The sequence below is a fragment of the Callorhinus ursinus genome, unplaced genomic scaffold (genome assembly GCF_003265705.2).
Source record: "Callorhinus ursinus isolate GAN/ISIS: 27379988/994484 unplaced genomic scaffold, GSC_fseal_2.0 scaffold31, whole genome shotgun sequence".
Taxonomy (NCBI): domain Eukaryota; kingdom Metazoa; phylum Chordata; class Mammalia; order Carnivora; family Otariidae; genus Callorhinus; species Callorhinus ursinus.
In genome coordinates, this window is record NW_027397093.1 from 11,830,917 (window position 1) to 11,852,498 (window position 21,582).

The window sequence follows — 21,582 nt, forward strand, 5'->3', positions numbered from 1 at the left end:
CAGATGAAAACTAAGGCTAACAATGCACAGAGACTAATTAAAGTCAAGTACTAAACATTATTCAGACTTCAAGACCGGGCCTGAACTCTGGTTGCTTATACACCCACACCCATACCCGTGAGACCATATTCATATGTGTATACAAAGACATAATTATTCAATAGTACATAAGACAATCATGCACAAACACATGTGCTGGCCCATATGTGGGCAAAGCTAAGAAGCTATTGTGCATTGTGGTTAGGAAGTAGGAAGTAGTTGGTGACCCTAGTGTTAGCTCTCTTTGTGTAGCTGATTAGAGATTGGGATGATCAGGATTACCCAGTTATCACAGAACTAGAGCATGCCATAAAGTTTCCAGATGACAACAGAATGGGCTGAGGAATATGTGGATCAAAGGTTACAGATTCCTGAAAGGATGGCATACAATAAAGGGCTATGTTAGAATCCAGAAGAAAGTGGGAGAAACCAGATGTAGTTATAGTATGCCTGGTTCTGTGTGAACACATCAGGAAAAGATCTAAGGGTCATGAGGGCACTTCAGTGGTATTCAGAAAGCACTGTAATTGGGAAAAAACCATGACAGCCCAATAGGGATGAGCAACAATACTCTTTTTATTTTTATTTCAAGTATGTGGTTTCTTTAGAGTCCCAGACCTACCTCTGTGTTCCACAAAATGAGAGTGATACAGACCTGGGAGAATAAAGAGACGGTTTAATAGGATCTGGGAAAATAACTTTGAGGAGAGCTGGCTGAATTCATCCAACTCCATGGGCCATTAATGATTTTAAGTTGCTAGACTCTGCATAGATGGATCCAGTTTTCATGGACCTTGGGTCACATGACATTTACCCTGATCATTTTCCTTTACAACCTAAACAAATTTCAGAAGATTCATACTTCCTCTAAACTTGTACACAAAACTCTGTGTGTATTTTTTTCTTGTTCTTTTTTTTTTTTAAGATTTTATATTTAAGTAATCTCTATACCCAAAGTGGGGCTCGCACTCATAACCCTGAGATCAAGAGCATACACTCCACTGACTGAGCCAGCCAGGTGTCCCCCCACCTTTTTTTAAGTTACTGTCCCTGCTGTTTATTATTTATAAAAATGTATGAAGTATTTGCACTGTTACAATGCTTATACTATATATATTTTAATGTAGTACACACAAATTTTATTTTTTAAAAGATTTATTTATTTATTTGAGAGAGAGAGAGTGTGAGTGAGGGGAAGGGCAGAGGGAGAGGGAGAGAGAGACTCTTAAGCAGATTCTCCACTGAGCACGGAGCCCTGACCCTGACATCATGACCTGAGCCGAAACCAAGAGTCAGATGCTTAACTGACTGAGCCACCCAGGCACCCTGCACATGCAAATTTTAAATTAAAAATTAATTTATTATTATTTTTTAAATTCAATTTAGTTAACATACAGTGTATTATTAGTTTCAGGGGTAGAATTTAGTGATTCATCTGTTGCATATAACACCCAGTGCTCATTACATCAAGTGCCCTCCTTAATGCTCATCACCCAGTTGCCCTATTCCCCCACTCACCTCTGTTCCACAACCCTGTTTGTTCCCTATAGTAAGAGTCTCTTACGGTTTGCCTCCCTCTTTTGTTTTTATGTTATTTTGTCTTTCTTTCCCTTCCCCTATGCTCATGTTTTGTTTCTTAAATTCCACATGAGTCAAATCATATGATATTTGTCTTTCTCTGACTGATTTATTTTACTTAGCCTAATACCCTCTAGTTCTATCCATGTTGTTGCAAATGGCAAGATTTCATTCTTTTTGATGGCTGAATAATATTCTCCCCCCTTTTTCTAAAGATTTTTCTGTGTGTATTTTTCTTAACGACTGAAAAAGGTTTTTTTTTTTTTTAAGATTTTATTTATTTATTCGACAGATAGAGAGACAGCACAAGCAGGCAGAGTGGCAGGCAGAGGGGGAGGGAGAAGCAGGCTCTCCGCCAAGCAGGGAGCCCGATGCGGGGCTCGATCCCAGGACCCTGGGATCATGACCTGAGCCGAAGGCAGATGCTTAACGACTGAGCCACCCAGGCGCCCCTGTGTGTATTTTTCTAAGGAGAGTGTTGCCATAGGTTGGATTTCCCCCAAATAGACCCTGAGACAGATTTGGATGTAAGTAATCCCAGAAGGTTGGATGGTGATCCCAGAAATCCAAACAGTTTAAGGGAGTGAGAAGAAAGCCAGTAAAGGTGCTTTGGGCAACTGGAGTTGAATCCCATTTGGTACTATCTGAGAAAAATGCTATTTAACGTGTGGTCCATGGACCGACAGCATTATTATTTCCTGAGAGACTGGTTAAAATGCAAACTCAAGAATCTGTCTTTGATCTCTCCAGTCAATTCATATGTGTCAGTAAATTTTGAGAAACACTCCTTTAGAACAGACCTCAAAATTGCCCCACTGAGAGGGTGAGGAACTGTAGTATTTAGCCACCAAATTCTCTTTCACTGGTTGCAGATTGCTACTGGGAATGTTAACTCTGCTGGCTCTTCCAGGCAAAGAAATACTCAGGTGTCTGAGGTAGGAAGCTATGGACTTGTACTGTCTACCAAAGCTGTAGTAAGCTCTGCAGTGGGCTGAGGGAATATGGGTAGGGCACCAACAGGATCTGGATAGGGGTTCATAGTTTTCATCAGATTCTCATGTTTAAAAATCTGCGATCCCTTCCCCAAAGTTAAGGATTATATTCCTTTTTTATTTTTTTGCTCCCACCCCCAGGACTATATTCCTTTAACAAATGTTTATTAAGTGCCTACTGTATACCAGGTATTATGTCAGGCATCAGCTGTACAAAGACACATAACAAGTTTCATGTGACAGAGATTTCACAGTCAACCATAAAATAACTATAAATGCCTATCCTTAAAAGTTGGGGTAAAAAAAAATCCAAGGTCTGCTAGTCAACAGCTCTGGGAACCTAGAAACTTAATTTTTCCAAGCTCAGAATGTCTGAAATCTTAAATATAAGAAAAAATCATGACACAAGCTTATTAATTTACAGGGAACTCAGGTTGGTTGTGAAATTACCTTCTCAGTAGAGAAGTCTACTTTTTTTTTTTTTTAAAGATTATTTATTTATTTGACAGAGAGATAGAGTACAAGCAGGGGGAGCAGCAGGCAGAGGGAGAGGGAGAAGCAGGCTCCCCGCTGAGCAGGGGGCCCGACATGGGAATCTATCCCAGGACCCTGGGATCACGACCTGAGCAGATGGCAGACGCTTAACTGACTGAGCCACCCAGGCACCTGGAGAAGTCTACTTGTAAGTCAAGTTATTATCAGAGGTTGCAATGGTTGTTTTCTTTTTCTTTCCTTTTAAAAATTTATTTAAATTCAATTTAATTTATACTATACTATTAGTTTCAGAGGTAGAATTTAATGATTCATCAGTTGCATACAACATGCAGTGCTCATTACTTCAAGTGTCCTCCTTAATGCCCGTCACCCAATTACCTCATTCCCCTCCTCAGTGGTAGTTTAATGTATTAAAGTGCACACTTGCACAGGATCCAGCCAGCGGAATCCTCAAGCTTTGCTATGTCTTTGCCTGGACACTATTCTCTTAAAAAAAAATCTTCAAAAATGTTTCATGCATTTGAATACCACAGTTCACAGAGGCCACATGTTAGCAGCAGATCTAGCTATCTATACTGCTCATAGACATTTTCTGTTTCTCATCACTGTGTTTTATTTTATTTTAGTCATCATTGCATTTTAAAACTCAGGAGCTCAGGGGAGCTACCCTTTAGATAGGTGCTTGTACTCTCCAATGAGTCCTAGTCCCCACTACTACCTATTGTTTTACAGTAGGTCATCTTTTATTGTTACTTGCCTAGCTTCTGCAATCATTTGAGTCAGCCACTTCAAGAATTTCTTCTGCATAAAACACAATGCCCATAATACCATCCCCCTAAAGTTACCCAGGCAGGGTATTCTCTAGTCCACAGTCTAGAGCTTTCCTTTCCAGTACTAATCATTAGTCACATGTAGTTATTGAGCTCTTGAAATGTGCCTAGTTCAAATTGAGATGCTCTATAAATATAAACCCTAGATTTTGAAGAATTAATATGAAAAAAGTAAAATATCTAAGTAATTTCAAAATATTAAAAAGATTTAAAATACTGTTTACATGTTGAAATATTTTTAATATGTTGGGTTAAATAAATTACTGAAATTAATTTCATATTTCTTACTTTTTGAAAATGTGGCCACTAGAAATTTTAAGTCACATAATGCAACTCACAATATATTTCTACCAGACAGTATTGGTTTAGACTATGAGAACTATTCAGGAGCTTTGAGGGAAGAATATGAATTTCCCACTTGTTCTTTCTCTTCTCTCTTGTTCTTCTCTGTTTTACTCTTCCTTGTTCACCAACGTTTTCTCTTGTTTTGTTTCTAAGACAAGTGCAGTAGTGAGAATGGGGAAAGAGTAGAATAAGGAGGGGCACCTGGGTGGCTCAGTCGTAGGCTGTCTGCCTTCGGCTGGGGTCGTGATCTCAGGGTCCAAGGATCGAGCCCCGCATTGGGCTCCCTGCTCCACGGGAAGCCTGCTTCTCCCTCTCCCACTCCCCCTGCTTGTGTTCCCTCTCTCGCTGTCTCTGTCAAATAAATAAAATCTTAAAAAAAAAAAGAGTAGAACAAGGAGTTCAATCTGTAACTGTGGACAACTGAGGTAATTCACTACCTTCGGACCAGCCTCACCAACGTTCTTTAAATCCATCTTCTGTTTCAAATGCTATTCAGTCTGCATTTACAGTTGTCTGAGAGCAGAGAGAAAGCCCTACAACTAAATGTTCAGTCAGGAATTAAGGATGTGTCCACAGAGTGTCAAGCAACAAGTGCAAAATTCAAATAAGACACCAATGCGGTCCCCTTTCCGCATCCAAGGCAAACACTTGTGCTTATGTTCGATTAAAAAAAAAAAAAACAAAAAACCTCTTATTTCCTATTTTGGTCTGGCGAACTGATAGGGGTAGGGAACCCGTGAATAAACAAATTATTTCTGGGAAACCAAATACCATTTGCAAACCAGTGTGAGAACGGATGAAAACTTCTTGAAGGAAGGTTATGAGGAGATGGTAAGGTCAATTTCTGGCTTGCTCGCTCCATCTCTAACCACTCCGTATGCATAATGAAAATGCCAGGAAAACGTAACTTCAACTAAAGGCGACACTGCTCTATGAGGCACTTGGAGAAGGCCACATCCCTAAAGTTATTCCAGGGTAGGGTTCGCCATACTAACTCCCCCCAGCTCAGCCGGTCCTCCCTGCAATAGTTTTCCGACTCTCTGCTCCGGATCCTTCCTTGTCCTCACCCACCAGCAAACCTTTCCCGGCCACCCCTAAAACGCTTGGCGGCCGCCATTTTACACACTACTATCGCGAGATATATTTAGCCTTCTCTAGCCTGACTCGTTTACTTTCTTGCGAGAAGCTCTTCTCTGCTGTTCTCGCCGTTAGCTGAGGAAAGTGTCGCGAGAGCTGGTTGCCTTGGCTCCCTGTAGCTATAGCAGCCGCGGCGGTTAAGGATGCGGCGGCAGGAGCTGTGAGTGCGACACCCTCAGGGGGGCGGGGTCGGAGGTAACAGGGTGCAGGGGGTAGCCCCAGTTGGGGGGGGTAGGTAGGGAGGAATGGGCTCAAGTGTGACGTGTGAGGGAGAACCTAGGTCCAGTGGATACAGGGACCTGACGCCGGTCTGCACTAGGGCACTCGGAGGGCTAGAGCTGCCGTGAGGTCCAGTGGGAGGGACCCGGGTATAGTAGGGTTCAAGGAGCAGGGGCCGGAGCGTGGAGGGTGTGTGTATTGGCAGGAAGAGGGTTACGCGGACTCAGAACTGGATAAAGGGACCGGACTACATCGAGGAATAAGTGGGAAGAAATGGGGTAACGCGAAGAGGAGGGTATGTTGAATGGGAGCACGGAGGTTGGGCCCGGTTTGCTTTGCACTGGGGGGATGGGGGGCCGGTATCGGACCCCTTGCAGCTCCTTGGGGTCCGCCGGACGCTGGTCTAGGACTGCGCGCCAGGACCTGGGTCATAAATGGCGTGGCGGGAATGGTGGCGTACGGGACCTCCACCACCACTCGCCCCTTCCAAAGAAATTCCCCACGGACGATGTGATGTGGAAGTAGGGTCCTGGTGAACTAGTATTAGTTGGTGAGATTCTTTCTGCGGAGAGATTGTGGGTGGGATAATGAATGATTGTTGCTGTAAAGTGTGGGGTGGGGGCGGGAGAGAAATTCTTGAGGAAAAAAACTAAGATGTGCTTCCTCTGGAGCGTATTGAGTTGGAAAAAGGGGTGTGTGTGCTGAAATCACGTTTCTTCCCAGATTCATTCAAGTATAGAATTCCTTTACGGTGTACTTATGAAATGATATATGCAGTGTAAAACTAGTTTAGCTGATAGAGTAGAAGAATGTGCAGTATGACACTTAAGCTTTCCACGGATGTAATTTAAAAACTAGGAAAAGTGTATTGCAGCAGCAGCAAGCTGAACACTAGGGATAATTTTAGTTAAGTTGACTATAAAACCTAGTGTTCCCAAAGTGTGCATATTCAGGTTATTTGCCTTTTAAGAAATGGATGAAGTTTTTTTTTTGTTTTTTTTTTGTTTTTTTAGGAGACAGAACAAGTTTTGAGTATCTGCTAATCTGAGAATAAAATGAAACTCCCAGGGGTTAAAATCAAGGAGAGGGCAAAATATTTAGTTTCTGGTCTCAAGATTGTTTCGTGGAGACGGGTTGGACCACTTTGCTCCTGAACTCTTATTTCTAGTGGAAACAATGGCTTCAATTCAGGCATAAAAATAATTTACCCATTTCAGTCTACAGATACAAACTTTCTGATAATTTTTCTCACTGTCTTTTGTAGGTATAAATTTGCAGGGGATAACCTCTCTTGATTATGTACCTGGATTTTTCCATGTTGAGGTTCACAAATTCATTAATTAGAATAATGGCTTTTAAATCCTTCTGGCACTAGCCTTAATGTGGTTAATCATTGAAACTATTTATGTGATATGTGTTAGACTAAAACTTTTAATTTGTAATATTAGGAGCTAAACTTTAAAGTAGAAGTGCTTTTCTGAGTCAAGATACAGCTTTATGTGGTTGGGTCCAAAAGATTTCTACATGAATCCATTAAGGAGCTTTACTGAGTTCCTATTATATATAGAGTACTGTGTTAGGCATTGGGGGGAGGGAGATTAATTCATTCATTTACCCATTCAACAAACATTTATTGAGACCTATTTTGTGTGATTACTAAACCTTCAGGATACAAACACAAGTAAGCTTTGCTCTCTGCCTTGCAATGCTCAGAACGTAGGAAGGGGGGAGGTGTGACAGAGAAACAAATAATTACAATATAATAAGCACAATATATGAAACCAAGCTTATGATACAAGGTTCTGGCCCTCAAGAGTTTACCCAGTTGACAAGACTAAAAAAGAAATAATTAAAAAATATTACAAAACATTAAGCAAATTCTAAACTGTGCTGCATAAGTAGAACATCTGTTTCTCAGAAGAGATAAAAGTTATAATGAAAGCTTGAGAAAATTCACAGGTCTGTTCATAATTTAAGTCTTCTTTTGTACTCTTAAAATAAATACCACTGTATGTTCTTAAGTCAATAATAAGCATAATAACATTTGTTGAGTGATTATTAATGTGCCAGGCACGTTATCTCATTTTATCCTTATGACACTCTGCTCTTCAGCTGGTACTAGTACTTTCAATTTTTTTTAAATTTTTTTTTTAAAGATTTTATTTATTTATTTGAGAGAGAGAGAATGAGAGATAGAGAACACAAGAGGGAAGTGGGTCAGAGGGAAAAGCAGACTCCCTGCTGAGCAGGGAGCCCGATGTGGGACTCGATCCTGGGACTCCAGGATCATGACCTGAGCCGAAGGCAGTCGCTTAACCAACTGAGCCACCCAGGTGCCCGGTACTAGTACTTTCAATTAAAGATAAGAAAATGGAAGCTTAAAAAATTAAGGAAGTTATAGAGCTAGTAAATGGCAGATTAGGGATTGGAATTGGAAATATATGTGATTGGAAAAACGTAAGCAAGATTCCTTCTTTTGCAGAGATTGAAGGTGAAATTGGCCAGAAGACCAGAATTCAGTGTCTTTGTCTTTGTTCACAGATTTTTCTCCCTCACATATTTACACTCTATATGGGAACTAATTTGAATATTAACATGACGCTAAATATGAGATTTGTATTGTTGTACAGAGAATTGAGTAAATTGCCATATTCATGTTGTATATAATTGTACAGAGAGCTATGCTTGGGAAAATAGTTATAACAAGCAATTGTTAACATTTGCAGTCTTCTAGAAAGTGATCATTTTAATAATGGAAACAGTTATCTATATTCAAATGCAGTGTAGGACAAATGTTATTACAACAGACTTTAAGAGATTTAGTCAAACATTTTTTTATATTGCTGGGTTTTTTTGTATTGAAAAAATATATACATATCACATGTATTTATATATTTGCATTCAGACTTTTTAAACTCTATTCTAAAGTCCAAAATCTGATTTTCTGGTTGAAATTCAAATTTTGTATCTTAGTACATGGTTTCTTTAGAAATCTAAGTGAGAATGATAGATACCATCATTGTTGATACTTAGGTCTAGACTTAATGCTTAAGGTGGATGAGTCTAATACATTTCCTTTTATATTAAGGAAACTAAAGCCTAGAGGAACTTTTCAGTGACTTGCCAAAGTCACACAGCTGCAATGTTCCAGGCGTCCTGATTTCCAATTAAGTGTTTCTTCTACTGTACCACATTGCCAAATTATATTTAATAATTACTATACATAGAGTTATAGATGCTCTTAGCTAATTTTAGGAAACCAGTGTGCTCAGGAGGCTATTGATAGATGAGAGTACAAACTGATTACTTGTTTCCCTTATACTGTACTTATACTTCCTACTTAGAATAAATGCATTCAGATCGTTTATTCAAAAGCTTCTTATATTTGGTTTGTTATATTGCTGTTTCATTTTTTTGCATCTAGCTGCCTTACTGGCCCACTTTAACAAATGTTGACATGCCTTAAAAAAAGTGGAGGGAGGGGCGCCTGGGTGGCTCAGTCGTTAGGCGTCTGCCTTCAGCTCAGGTCATGATCCCGGGGTCCTGGGATCGAGCCCCGCATCAGGCTCCCTGCTCCTCAGGAAGCCTGCTTCTCCCTCTATCCCACCCCCTGCTTGTATTCCCTCTCGCTGTGTTTCTCTCAGTCAAATAAATAAATAAAATAAAATAAAAAGTGGAGGGATACAATTATGTTGTAATACATAATATCCTTTTTTCTTTAAGATTTATTTATTTATTTAAAGATTTTATTTATTTATTTATAAATAAGAGAGAGAGAGAAACAGCATGAGAGGGGAGAGGGTCAGAGGGAGAAGCTGGGAGCCCAATGTGGGACTTGATCCCAGGACTCCGGGATCATGACCTGAGCTGAAGGCAGTCACTTAACCAACTGAGCCACCCAGGCACCCCTACTTATTTATTTTAGAGAGAGAGTGCGTGCGAATGGGTGCATGAGTGAGTGGGGGAGGGGCAGAGGGAGAGAATCCTCAAGCTGACTCCCGGCTGAGCATGGAGCCCAACCTGGGGCTCAATCCGAGGACCCTGAGATCATGACCTGAGCCAAAACCAAGATGTTCAACTGACTGAGCCACCTGGGTGCCCCTGTGATACATATTATTCTTAAGACGTACATACAGATTTGAACGTGAGTCAGGTGAGGTTTTTTCATCGAGTTGACTTTCTGCAGCAGTTCTTCATCTATAGGCTGGAATAGCATGTGGGTGTGAATGAGATTCTGTGTTTTCTAACATCTTAACTAAGTGGGCTGGGTGCCCATGTTTTTCATGTGACTAATTTTTGAGGCACTGAGACATTTTTCTTTTTAAAGATTTTATTTATCAGAGAGAGAGAGAGAGAGAGAGAGAGAGACAGCACAAGCAGGGGGAGTGGCAGGCAGAGGGAGAAGCAGGCTCTCCGCTGAGCAAGGAGCCCGATGGGGAACTCGATCCCAGGACCCTAGGACCATGACCTGCACCGAAGGCAGATGCTCAACCGACTGAGCCACCCAGGCATCCCAAGACACTTTTCTAAGAAAGGTTTAGAGTAAGAGAGTGAGATGAGAGGAAGAGCCTTGAGGGCAGAACATGGAACTTCTATCCCAGAAAGGTTGAAAACTGAGAGTAGTTGACGATGCTAACGTGGATAGTAGTCTTTAACTCTCAATCTCCACAGGAGAGCCTGAAGACCTTTTCTTCTACTTTGATACACATACCCCCTGGAAAGGTTCTATTCATTTACACTCCTCCAGGGATGGGAGTGGGAAAAAGTATTAATTTCCCAGCACTTATATCAGCAAAAATAAATAGACATTGAACAAAGTAAAAAGTTTACATGATAGGTGAAAAGTGATATCTCATTTTAAATTTCCATTTCTTTGCCTGTGAAGTTGAACATTTTTCCATATTTTTCTTTCTTGACTTCACTGTTTATGTCTTCTTTAAAATACTTAAAAAACATTTTTTTTAAGATTTTATTTTTAAGTAATCTCTACATCCAACGTTGGGCTTGAACTTACAACCCCAAGATCAAAGGTGCCTGCTCTGCTGACTGAGCTAGCCAGGTGCCCCAAAACACCTAAAATTTTTTTTTAAAGATTTTTTTTATTTTTAAGTAATCTCTACACCCAACATGGAGCTCGAACCTACAACTCCGAGATAAAGAGTTGTATGCTATTACCAAATGAGCCGGCAGATGCCCCAATTTTTATAAATATTTAAATTGTATACTTAAAGAGGAAAAATAATACATTAAAAAATTTATGTAGAGGCTAGAAGCAAAGAATCTCCTTCCAGATTATTCTTTTTGGTGGGTTTTCTTCCAGTGATTTTTCTATGCCATTTATAATTTATGTATCTATTTATAGCTTTTTATGAACGATAATATATTTTTTATGCAGCTCTTTTTTTTAACTTAGCTGTGTGCCTGTGAGATCTCATCCTGTCAATACACAGTTTTTAACAGCTGATTATATTTCATTTTGAATTCCTGTAATTTATTTAACCATTCTTTTATTGATGGACATTTAAGTTATCCACGATTTTAAATTTACCAATTAAAATGAACATCTCTCATTCTTGTGTCTTGTGTAAATGTTCTAGAATACCTCTAGAGTAGTGCCTAGAGTTGTTGCTTGAAAGGTATGCATATTTTTAAAGATATTGCCAATCTGCCCTTTAAATAGTCTGTGTACTATTATGCATTCCACCAGCAGTTTATGAAAGCACCTATATCCTTCCCTACTTGCCAACACTTGGTATTATCAATCTCGTACATTTTTACCAATATGGTGGACAGAAACTTTTTGTTTTAATTTGCAGTTTTCAGATTACTTGTGAGTTTGAGCATCTTTTAATTTCTTTATTGGCTATTATATTTCCTTCTGTGAAATTTCTTATTCTATTCTTTGCCTTTTTGAAGCTTTTTCTTTTACCTGTTGATTAACAAGAACTCTTTATATGTATGTGGATGCAAATCTGTATTTATAAATATATATAGCACATATTTTCTCCAATGTGTTGCATTATCTACAGTGTCTCTTGATTTTTTTCCTTTAAAGATTTTTAATTTATTTATTTGACACAGAGAGAGACAGCTAGAGAGGGAACACAAGCAGGGAGAGCAGGAGAGGGAGAAGCAGGCTCCCGGCTGAGCAGGGAGCCCGATGCGGGGCTCGATCCCAGGACCCTGGGATCATGACCTGAGCTGAAGGCAGATGCTTAGTGACTGAGCCACCCAGGCGCCCCAGTCCCATCTTTTTTAAAGATTTTTTTTAAGGTAATTTCTACACCCAGTGAATGTGGGTTTGAACCCACAACCCCAAGATCAAGAGTTGCATGCTCCAAAAAGACTGAGCCAGCCAGGCAACCCAGTACCACCCAGTTTTAATTATTGGTTATTTATAGTATGTTTGAAGGTCAGTTCCCCTCTCAGTCTTAGACTATATGTAGGAAGAGACTTTTTCTTTCAGAATTAGCCTTTCAGGTTTCATTACAAACAAAAATTCTGTTGGGATTGTAATCGGCATTAATTGAAACAGATAGTTTATCTACTTTATGGGAGAATTTATATCTTTACAATGTTGAGACTTCCCATTTAGAAACAGGATATTCTCTCTATTCAAGTTAAAAAAAATCCTTCAGAAAAGCTTATAGTTCTCTTCATATTGATCTTGTACATGTCTAGTTTTTAGGTATTTTATAGTTATTTAAAGTTGTGGCAATTAGGATCTTTTACCTTATCGCATTAAAAATTGGTTATTGCTGACATATAGTAAAGCTATTGATTCTTCTATGTTGATCTTGAATTGGATTTCCTTACTAAATGCTTTTATTAAATATAATGATTTTTCATTAGATTCTTTTGGATTTTCTAGATAGTCATATATTCTAGCTGATGTCTTTGCAAGTTTTCATTTTGGCATACACAATTTTTTCTTATTTTGACATGTTTTAAAGCTCTTTATCAGAAAAGTGTTAATCTTTTGTCATATAGCTTGCAGTGTTTTTTTTTGTTGTTGTTTGTTTTTATGGGAAACCTCTTAACCATCAGTAGGTAAAACACTAGAATGGGATATTGCAATACTTTGAAGTTATCTTTACACTAGGAAAATTCTGAGAGGGTTAGAATTCTTTAAACCAAGTCTGGTGAATAAAACTATGAATTAAAACAATGGGAAAGAAAGCCCACTTCTGGGTACAAATGGTATTTGATTGTAAAATTCAGAATCTCAGTCTTATGTATTGTGATGTGCCATCTGCATTAACGGAGTTGAATTTAAAGTTGGGGAGAAGATAGCTGAATAAAATTGACCAGGTTGAAAATCCATAGTGGAATATGTAAATATGTAAATAATATCTATATCTGATATTTAATCATACAATTAGAAGAAACTGTTTTTTTTTATTATTGTTATACTTGGGGAAAAATAATTCTTTAGGGGCAACAGCCCCTCATAGCTCTCTTAAGAGAAACCTTGACATGTGAACATTCTTGAGATTAGCATTGAGAGAGAAGTTGGCACAGTAGAAAGACTATGGGCACTGGAATTTAACAAACCTTGGCTCCCATTCCAGTTGTCAGTTACTAGCATTGTGATCATTGAGCCACATCCTCCTCTGTAGAATAAGGTACTCAAAAATAGTAGTTATTATTAATTTTCAGACCCGTAGTATACCATATCAAATAATGTCATGTACTGCTCACAATTGATATTACCAGGGGTGCCTGGCTGAGTCAGTTGGTAAAGCATATGACTCTTGATCTTGGGGTCATGAATTCAAGCCCCATGTTGGACACAGAACTTACATTAAAAAAAATTCAAACTGCCATACACCTCCATCACATGGTGCAAACATTTGATGAAAGAGAAGGCATGCCGTAACTTACAGGTCTGAATTCATGTTTGCTCCTGAACTATCAGTTGTATGGATCCATTCAGATTAGGGGTTAGGAGAACCTAGAACCTAGAGTTAGGACCACTTAGAAACATATAAGAAACATAGAATTAGAATCCATGTTTTAACAAGATCCTCAGGTGATTCATATACACCTTAAAGTCTGAGAAGCAGTGATCTAATTGGTAATATCTAAAGGATAATACTAACTTGAAGTTCAAAAGAGTTCAATTTAGTAGTTGTAACAAAGCAGCAGGGTTGAGATGATAGGAACTACAGAAAATTAGGCAGGTAGTCACTTTGTGGTTCCAAATGATTGATTTATTCACTGTAGGACCCTCTCAACCAGCTGGAGCATACATGGAACATCTAGGAGAGAGGGCTGGCAAGATCCTGATTGGGTATCCGGTCACTAGCCAAGGGGTTTGGCATCCAGAGCAATAGGTTGAGTTTCTGCAGGAATTAGCTTTCCTGTTCAATATGGAGGCCACTAGCCACATGTGGTTATTAAAATTAAGTAAGGGTAAGAGTTCATTTCCTTAGTCTTACTAGCCATATATTCACATGTGGCTACTATATTGGATAGTACAGATAATGGAACATCTCCATCAGTGCATAAAGTGCCATTGACAGCACTGAGGAGAATACCAAGATGTCTGCCTTGAAGGTTGTGTCAAAATGGCCAAATATAGAAGGTAGAGAAAATCCATGAACTGCTGGTCACACATGTAGCACACCACCCCGTTCCAGACCCTTTCCATTGCTGAGAGCTTCTGATAAATTCCCTGTCCTGTTTAGGTTTGGATGTGCTTACAAGTGAAAGGCATCAACTAAAAGGTAAGGTAAGGCAGAGGCTGACAAGGATAACATTCTGGGAGCTGTGAGTGTTGAGGGATTTTCCAGACATAAAAGAAATTGCTGAGCATTGGGATGAGTAGGAATGGTATGGGTTGGGAAAATAATAGGAAGTGCTAAAAGGAATATTTACCTGCCAGAAAAATAGTATTGCTCCCAGAAGAAATATTGAAAATGGATTCTAATGTCCAGGTTAGTGTTGAGCCAGTCACCAGCCTGATCTTCACTAAAATTTTAAGTTGGTTTATTGATATGAAAAATATGGACACATTTTTTATGTCTAATGAGAATTAGTGGGAAAGTAGAATTCACTTTGAGGTTCACTTTTCAGTCTTTTTCTCCCAGGGAATACATCTGCAGAAATGGTTATCCAAATTTTTTGTTTGGGGACAGTGCCATACAGTAAATTTGTGAAGTCTCTCTCTCATTCTCATTTATATCAGACACATACATAAATATTTATATGATTGTACTATATACAAAAACATTTTTAATCTTCTGTTGCTCTTTCAGAGTTTTTCATATTTCAGTTTGGCTATATAAATGTTCTTTATACACAAGTGGCTTTTGAGAAAAAAGCCAGTAGCCCTGTTGTGGGTGTGCAATGAATGAACTTTTCTGAAATCCATGTTTCAGTATTTAAGCAGTTTTTTTTTTTTTTAAAGTAGGCTCTATCCCCAATGTGGGGCTTGAACTCCTGACCCTGAGATCCACAGTCAGATGCTCTGACTGAGCCAGCCAGGTGCTCCTTAAATACTTTCTCTTAGCAGTACCTTCCTGTACTATGTTGAAAACAAGAAACATGTTCTACAAAGCACATTTTTCAAATAGCATTTGAGTTTTTAAATGAAAACAGAAGCTGAGGATAAGACTCTATTGGACTCTTGTGGAATATATTTTTGTTGGTCTTATTTTGACCTGTGTATAGGTTCTTTTTTTTCTGTGACATAAAAGGTAGATTTTTAATATAAAGCCAGCAGGCATTCAATGACTTACTTGAAATTCCCAGAAGAAAAAAATTTTCTTTCTCCTGAGAAGAAATTTCTGAATAGATATCTTTTAGATAATACAGTAGTTTCATAGTCAGGTTTGTAGAAAAATCCATTATCTATAGAAACAGAACTTTCTCCTTATTTGTGTGCCATTATCTCATTTCTGACCTGGGCTCAGCTGTTGTTTCTCTGTGCAGATCCATTTCCTTTGGTGGTGCATCGTGTCCTGAACGTTGACCCCAGTCAAAGCTGTATGGTGCCATTTCTTTCAGCCTTTTTTTATCTTTACTCGTGGTCATTGCAGACCAGAAAGGTATTTCTGAGGATTGGGAATTCCCATCATGTGTTCCTTTAATCTTGGGAAACCCCAGAGAGAGGCAGTATCATTGTAGTCTTGGGGCCTACCAGTCCTAAGGAAACTTCTAGTTATTTCACAGAATTTTAGTAGGAAACTTTGTAATTAAAAAGGTAAGTTTTAGACACCTCTGAGTTTTAGAGTATTTACTGATATTGAGAAGACACATTTATACTATTCATGTTTTGACCAATGTTTAAACCACAAATTTCCACATTGCAAGTTATTTTGAGTAAATCTGTATGAATAAAATTCTGGCCATAATTTTAACTGGTCAGAGTATGGAAGTCTTACAGTTGTCTTTCCTTTTTTTTTTTTTAAAGATTTTATTTATTTATTAGAGAGCAGGGGAGAGAGAGAGAGTGAGCGCACAAGCAAGGGGAGCAGCAGGCAGAGGGAGAGGGAGAAACAGACTCCCTGCTGAGCAAGGAGCCCGATGCGGGGCTCCATCCCAGGACTCTGGGATCATAACCTGAGCTGAAGGCAGATGCTTAACTGACTGAGCCACCTAGGCGCCCCTACAGTTGTCTTTCCTATGCCTACTCTAAAAACTTAGGAAAAGAGGGGCACCTGGGTGGCTCAGTTGTTAAGCATCTGCCCTCGGCTCAGGTCATGATCCCAGGGTCCTGGGATCGAGCCCCACATTGGGCTCTCTGCTCGGTGGGAAGCCTGCTTCTTCCTCTCCCGCTCCTCCTGCTTGTGTTCCCTCTCTGGCTCTCTGTCAAATAAATAAATAAAATCTTAAAAAAAAATAAAAATGAAAAATAAAAACTTAGGAAAAGAAATAACTCCCTTTTAAAAATCAATTTGAAGTTTTTATTTCATTGTGACTTTCACCTTTTTTCAATAGTTACTAAATGCCTATTTTTAAAATAACAGTTTTATTGAGATATAATTCACATACTATGTAATTCACCTATTTAATATGCACAATTTAAAAGTTTTTAGTGTATTTATAGAGTTGTATAGCTGTCACTGCAATCAATTTCATTACATTTTTTATAAAGATTTTATTTATTTAGGGTGCCTGGGTGGCTCAGTTGGTTAAGCAATTGCCTTCAGCTCAGGTCATGATCTTGGAGTCCTGGGATTGAGTCCCACATTGGGCTCCCGGTTCAGTGGGGAGCCTGCTTCTCCCTCTGACCCTCTCCCTTCTCATGCTGTTTCTCTGTCTCTCTCAAATAAATAAATAAAGATTTTATTTATTTATTTGACAGCACAAGCAGGGGGAGAGGCAGAGGGAGAGGGAGAAGCAGGCTCCCCGCTGAGCAGGGAGCCGATGCAGGGCTTGATCCCAGGAACCTGGGATCATGACCTGAGCTGAAAGCAGACGCTTAACCAACTGAGCCACCTAGGCGCCCCAATTTCATTACATTTTTATCATCCCAAAAAGAAACCATATATCCAGTAGCAATCACTCTCCATTTCTACCCACAACTGTAGTCCTTGGCAACTACTAATTTATTTCTGTCTCCATAGATTTACCCATTCTGAACATTACATACAAATGGAATTATAAAATATCATTATGTGGTGTCTTTTGTGACTAGCTTCTTCAGCTCAGCATATTTTCAAGGTTCATCCATGTTGTGGCATGTATCAGTATTTTATTCCTTTTCATGGCAAAAAAATAGCTGATAGACATTTGAGTTGTTGCCACTTTTTGGCTTTTAAGGGTGAGGCAAATGAGGTCCTTAGCCCATAAAATAAGGATACTAAGGGTTGTGCAAGTGGATAATTTAAGGAGGCACTCAGGATTGTGCAAGTGCATGGTCACTTGGTTGACCCTGAGAATGAGTGCCTACTTAAATTTTCCACCTGGGAGCCTCAAGTGTCACACCATAGTCCTAGATGTGGATTGGCTCTGAAAATACTTTCCTTGAGCTTCACTGAATACCAACCATTTTTGAAAACTGAGTAAAAAAGTATACTTTGCTCTTTGTTACTTTCCTGTTCGGCAGCATTCAGTAGTCTTCCACTGATTATCAAAGACTGACCCGTGATTCTCACTTTATTTCTAGTTAGAGTCTCACTATCTTATCTTTTCAGCCAGTCTAAGCTACGTTCTATTCCCTAAACAAGTCAATGTCTTTCCTGTCATCCTGACTTTGCCCATGCCATTTTCCACCCAGAACTGTTGGACTGAACAAAATCTATTTGTGGTGGCATTGATCAAGGTAGACCACTCTTCAAGCCTGTGGCACTAATCTTGTTCAGACACTAGTTCCCAAGTATTAGAAGCAGTCTTCTTCCTCTCTAGGTCACAGATATTTTCCAGGAAATTAGGAATTTTCTGACTAGGTTTCTTGCTCAGAGTGCTGAAAGACATAAGTGTCCCTAGTCAGGACAAATGCCATAGTTGGTCGTTCAAATTGTTCTTTTTCCTGTAATTTCCTCAAAGTGCCCAAGGGTATTACCAATATTATGCAACTGGTTTGTCTGTGCCAACCTCTGAGATAAAGCCATGCAAGTTGAAAGCCATTAAAAAATAAAATCAAGTCATAGTAATGCATGTACATTATTTAAAGTGAAATAGTACTTTTTAAAAAAGATTTTATTTATTTATTCGACACAGAGTCAGGGGGAGAGAGAAGCAGACTCCCCGCTGAGCAGGGAGCCCGATGTAGGGCTCGATCCCAGGACCCCAGGATCATGACCTGAGCTGAAGGCAGATGCTTGACTGACTGAGCCACCGAGGCGACCCCCTTCATATATATTTCTAAATGATATGCTTGAACTGCTAAACTGCTATTTTCTATTATACCTACCCCTGCCCTGCATCCATACACACACATTTTCTCTCCCAATATAGGTATAATAGTTTTGATTAAATCAGTTGTGGTAAGCACAATAATACCTGCCCCCATGTCTCATTCTAATAAGCAGGACCTGTACATGGCAAAAGAGAATTAAGATTGCATATGGAATTAAGATTGCTAATCAGCTGATTTTAAAATAGGGAGATTACCCTGGCTTATGGAGATGGGTTCAGTGTAATTAAAAGGATTGTTAAAAGTAGATGAGGGAGAGGCAGAAGAGATGCTCTATGAGAAGGACTCAATCTCTGTTGCTGGTTTGAATATGGAGGAAAGAGAACATGAGCAGAGGCATGCAAGTATCCTGTAGACGCTAGAAAAGGCAAGGAAAAAGATTCTCCCCTAGTACCTCCAGAAGGCAGCACAACCTTAGCACTACTGTTATTTTAGCCCAGTGCAAGCATACTGGATTTCTAACCTAAAGTCTAGGATAAAATGTGTTGTTTTTACCATAGTAATAGAAAACTAATACATCTGGATTCATTGTTTCCATTATGACTTTATAGATTTCACAGCTAAGCCATATAGTAATACATTTCCTTTCTTACATAAATATTATTTTTCCTAGTGTTAGTAATTGCTTTATTTGTTTAGTTTTTTTGGAAGTAATTTACCTAAAGTTATTTGTTACTATTTTCTTGGGTGAAGTTGCAGAGCTAATGTCAGGTTTGAATGTCAGCTCAGTTTCTGTGTAATCATAGGCAGGTTACTTATACCCACATTGTTTTTTAAGATTTTATTTTTTAAGTAATTTCTACATCCAGCATGGGCTGGAACTCACGACCCCAAGATCAAGAGTCACATGATCTATTGATTGAACCAGCCAAGTGCCCCAACTCACATATTTTTTAATTGAAATTTTTATTGAGATAATTGTAGATTGACTTGCAGTTGTGCAAGGAATAATACAGAGAGATCTCTATATATTTTGCTCAGTTTCCCCAATGGTAATGTTTTGCAAAAGTACAGTATAATATTACAACCAGGTTATTGATACTGGTACATACCACTGATCTAATTCAGATTTCTGTAGCTTTACTTTTTTATTCATTGTGTGTGTGTGTGTATTTGTGTGTATCCTGTGTAATTTTTTTACATGTGTAGGTGCATGTATCCATCACTATAGTCAACATACTGAACAGCTTTAAAACCACAAGTATCCCTACTGTTGCTCCATAGACAACCCCAGCCGCATTCCTGGCAACCACTAATTTGTCTTCCCTTTCTAAAATTCTCTCACTTCAAAAATGTTTTCTGAATGGAGTCATATAATACGTAACCTTTTAGGGTTGCCTTTTTTACACTCAACATACTTTCCTAGAGATTCACTCAAGTTGTTGCATATATCAGTATTTTGTGCTGAGTACTATTCCATGATACGGATATATGTACCATCATTTGTTTAAACATTCACCTGTTGAAGGACATCTGGGCTGATTCTAGTTTTGGGCTATTACAAATAAAGCTGCTATGAAAACAACAACAACAAAAACAAATAAAGCTGCTACAAATATTTGTATAAAGTTTTATATGAATATACTTTTTCATTTCTCTGGGATACACGTCCAGGAGTGTAATTGCTGGATTGTATGGTAGTTGGATGTTTAGTTTTTAAAGAAATTGCCAAATTATTTTCCACTAAAAGTAAATTTTACATTCCCATCAGCAGTGTATCAGTGAGCTGGTTTCTTTGCACCCTCACTAGCATTTGGTGGTGTCGCTACTTCTTATTTTAGCCATTCTGATACATGTGCTGTGATATTGCATTGTGGTTTTGATTTGCATTTCCCTAATGGCTGATAACGTTGAACATTTTTTCATGTGCGTATTTGCCATTTGTATATCCTCTTTGTTGAAAAGTCTGTTCATATCTTGTGCCCATTTTCTAATTGGCTTGTTTGATATTTTACTGTTGAGTTTTGAGAGATCTTTATATAGCCTAGGTACTAGTCCTTTGTTGAATATGTGGTTTGCAAATACTTTCTTCTAGTCTGTAGCTTGTGTATTTCATCCTTTCTCCTGGGCTTTTATAGAACAAGTTTCCCTCTTTGATTGCATGTCCCTTGTCATCTCTCAGAGGTAACCACTCATGAATTTGATATTTCTCTGATTAGTTTATACTCCTTAGCCTGCTAGTGTATTAGAAGCTTATCATGGCAGAAATAAAAATACTGAGGAGGTCCTGTGGAAGGCTAAGGTGGGAAGAGATATTTCTTAGATTTTTTTTTTTTAAGTTGAAGGCCCAGTTCAGCATCCTATCAGAGATGGTTGTACATAAAGGTGCACAGAAATATTTGTTGAATGACTACTTGGTACCCAGGTACTTCTGATCGAACATATTTAGTACCAGTATATTATTTTGAAATGATGTCTACATATCCTTTAGATTAGGATTGTTATGTCCTTTACCAATAAATAGACAGCTGTGGCAGAGTAAATGTTTTCTTAGAAGTAGTGAAACTGAGTAGCAAACTTGAGTTTCAGGACTTAGTTCTAACTGCATATAGTACATTTAAGCTGCCTTGGTTAATTGAGACTTGTGGACAGAACAAACAGTAAGAGATGTTAGAAGCATTACAATTCCTGGTACAGGAAAACGAGTTGTAAATTCTGGAAAAAGGGGTGATTCTGGTAAGGTTTGACTCTGGGTAAGGACCTGTTGAAACAAACAGCTCAATGTTCATAGAGTATCGGTGAAGGACCTGACCCTGATGTCCACTGTAGCTGAAAATGTAATCCTTCTCTAGTGAGGCTATAATAGCAGCAGGAGCTACTGCTGCCTGAACTTTGTGGTTGTGTGAAGTGGCTCGAGCAGGAAATGATTCCATGGCACCAGGCATGTATAGGGAAGGACTTGTTCTAGCTCTGGCCAAGTGGTTGCACAGGCTGTGGGTGTCATTTTATTGATTGATTGATTGATTGTGGGTGTCACTTTAAACATACGAAGACCTGTTTGCTGGAGGAGGAGCAGCTTCCTGAGGATCAGGTACACATCTGAAGGGATGAGCTCATCCTAACCAGACCTGCTCTAGACGCT

General features: G+C 38.9%; 1 protein-coding gene across 3 annotated transcripts in view; it reads left to right on the forward strand.

Annotated features, from left to right (window-relative positions):
• Positions 1-5,467: 5,467 nt before the first annotated feature.
• USP54 (ubiquitin specific peptidase 54) overlaps positions 5,468-21,582 on the forward strand; it is a 118,820-nt gene continuing 102,705 nt past the window's right edge. The window contains exon 1 of one of the 3 annotated variants that reach the window (XM_073878803.1): positions 5,468-5,576. The gene's annotated coding sequence lies outside the window, so the exon portion shown is untranslated. Of the gene's footprint in view, positions 5,577-5,642; positions 5,931-6,166; positions 6,186-21,582 lie in introns of those variants that run through there. The other 2 variants (XM_073878802.1, XM_073878806.1) reach the window with 2 other exon arrangements.